Source organism: Corvus brachyrhynchos, unplaced genomic scaffold, assembly GCF_000691975.1.
Source record: "Corvus brachyrhynchos isolate BGI_N302 unplaced genomic scaffold, ASM69197v1 scaffold103, whole genome shotgun sequence".
In the NCBI taxonomy this organism is placed as follows: domain Eukaryota; kingdom Metazoa; phylum Chordata; class Aves; order Passeriformes; family Corvidae; genus Corvus; species Corvus brachyrhynchos.
This window is the reverse complement of record NW_008237436.1, coordinates 863,373-866,586: the sequence shown is the minus strand read 5'-3', so window position 1 is coordinate 866,586 and position 3,214 is coordinate 863,373.

Here is a 3,214-nt window from a genome sequence, read left to right as displayed (position 1 = left end):
CAATCAGGCTGCAGCAGCTGTGATTTGTACTTGTTGCTTTGCATGGGCTTGGGACTCAAAATACAGAAAGACATCCCTACTTTTCAAGCAAGAATCTGGAATTAATCCTTAGCATTGCAGCCTTAGACTGATATGACTCAGAATGGGATTGGATATCTGATACCCCACCAAAATGTCTGCTGTGTAGATTTCAGTTTTCATACACATAAGGAAACAGTCTTTACGTCCTCAGTGTCTTGTAAATCAAGAATAAAAATCCTGAAATTCTACTTGTTCCTTTAGCACAGCTATCACCTGCATGAAAAAAAGTTGCTTTTGCCTGTTCCTTCCTGCTTCCTTCGCCTTTTGAGGATGAAGAGGACAGGCTGTACATAACATCACCCTGAATACCACACTTTAGTAGAGACTGGACTGTTTCCTCTCGAACACAACTTTTCTCTGTGGCACTAAAACTTACCAGAGCCTTAGACTATGAGATTGGAGGGAACCTTGTAGATTATGTAGCTAAAATTTCTGCATAAGGCACGGAGTATGCCTTGCTTCACCTCCCATGGGAAGTCCACCACACAGTCTTACTGAGGCTTTAGACCAAAACACTCCTGATTAAGTCAAAGGCAGATGTGCCCTATTAGGTTGGCAGTTGTTCATCTTTGCTGCTGAAAATGCATGTTTTACGCCTAACTTTCATTTGATTGGCATTAACAGCCTTATGTTGTTTTTTATCATGGTTTTATCTGACATGTTAAGAAAAATATTAAAAGCATGAATATTTTCTTGTCCTATTAGAATGTAGGTTGCCTCTTGGTTTTGCATTGAATGAGCAAAAGGATTTCCTTGCATCTCCCATTATAAGGCATTTCTCTATTCCTCAAAAGTTGTTGTCTCTATTCTCTGCATAATTTCCAGGTTTTCACAACTTCTTTAATGCATGAGTTACTTATACAGTTATTTGTTTTTAAGAAGTGTTGTTTGCAACTCAAGCAACATTTCATATTCACTGTCATCAGCAGCAGCATCCTCGTGGATGTTGATTGAAGACAATACTGACTATTAAGGACTAGATCATAAATTAGAGTATCTTGGAAACTTCAGGGATCTATACTTTATAGATTACCCAAAGCATTAGGAGGGTCAAGGTTGTCCTCCTGCAGGTCCCCATCTTTTTTTTGTTCAAACAGGTCAGGTGCATAGGCAGAAATGAGCCACCAATGCATTTCTCACTACTCTCTGCCCTGTCTTCATGAGGGAAAGAGCTTTGGATCCCTGCTGCACCTGGGAAGGAGATTATCTGCCATGCCTAAAGGGTAGAGAGTCATAAAGCCCCATCAGAAAGACCTGTAACCACCTAGATCAAGTGATCCCTTAGTTTCTTGAAAATAACACGTGTTTGTCAGGTGCTGTGCTCTACAGAAGGCGCATTGTATCAGCACAGTTTGGCTTCACACATTACATCACAAAAAGTGAACAAAAGCAATACAGCTAAAACATTCTACTGAGTGGTGTCTCAAGCTGCTCACTATTGCTTTTTTCCTGTTTTTCCCCTTCTTCTTCCATTACTTTGCCTACTCTAAAATTCTGGTTACCAAGTCTTTGGGAGAGGTGCTTTTTATGTCTTTGTAGAGTAGCTGGCACAACAGATCTGTCTGATCTAAACAAGGCCTTTTAGTGATAGGCAAGGCTCATGAATAGTGATTATTGCTTCCAACCACTAGAGAACTCACCAGTTTTTCGGAGAAGTTGACCTACTTAAACTGTATATACAGGTAGTGCTTGCAGCCTTTTATTAAATTGCTCCAGCAAACAGTCAGAGAGAGAAATGTGGAGGATACACAGCTATCCTGCAGGTCAAGATGTGTACTAAGAAATGAGAGGCTGCAATTACAGCACAGGTTTTGTAGTGAGGTACTTTACTGAGAGCTTGAGATTGTCCTTATGGGAGTTGAGGGATCAAATGCGAAGTACTAACACTGTATCTTGTACCCAAGACAATTACTGGTTCGATGGAATAAAAGAGCTGGGAAATTAACTATTCAGAGCAGGTCTACCTTGCCAAACATTGTTAGTGTAATCCAGATTTAGCATAGACCCACACAGTGTGACAAGGATTTGGCTTTAGTTCAGTTTTCCTCTGACCCTCTGTCACTCATTCCATGGATTTCAGGCTCTCAGTTCATCTTCAAGGCCCTGAACGGAGCTTCTGAGCTTTTTGGGAAAATTATACAATGGTCCAGATCTGGGGTTTGAAAATGCTGATAGACAGCAAATCTACTTACAGGCTTTCAATCTGCTTTCCCCTCCTGAATTATAACAGAAGACATGGGGGAAAAAGTATAAATAACAACCAATAAAAAGTGAGACACTAAAGAACTCCCTTTCATAAATGAGTAAATTTTCAGAAAGGTAGAGGTAAAAAACAAGCAAGAAAAGGAATAATCAAACACTGTGTGCATACGTTACATAAACTCAATGGAAGAAAGAAAAGAGACAGATGTCACACTGAAAAATAAACCACTAGGGTGCTTATTAAAAGTGACAGTACTCCTACAGAAAAATATTGCTGCCTTGCAACAGACATTAGACAGTTTTCCATAAGCAAAAATAATTGTCTTGGTATTTAATGTCAACGATTTACCACCTCCTACAGAGATGCCAGCAAATACATACCCAATCCAAAACATTTTACATATGAAAACAAGAAGCCAAGTTAGGAAAATAAGTACTTGGCTGGCTGAAATGTAATGGATGAAACACTGTTAGGAAAGAGCTGCTGAACTAAACTGGGTCAGGGTCTGGTGATTACTGGTGCTACTGGTAAGAATTACTTGGTGCTACATGCTTAGCTGCAGACCTGAGAGTGTGCTGCTTACAAAAAAGCAGGCCTACAGGGAATCAGGCCAGGTATACACATTAATATTTTTGGTTCCCTCACTTCTTTAGTGTCAAATGTTTGATTTTACAGGAGGGGAAATTTTACCAAGTTTTTGCTCATTAGCAAAAACCTGAGAGATGAAACATGGAAAAATTGGTGCATGTTTCTGAAAATCATACTTCAAAGCTGTAAGTGAGATGCCTCTCTTGTGTATAACAGGGCTCCTGTGTTTCTGTAATGTGATAAAATGTCAGACCTATCTTTCTATTTACAATAATTTGGCTGTATTGAATATGTGGAGATATGTCCGAGCATTTTTTGTCTCATTTTTGTTACAGGAAAAAA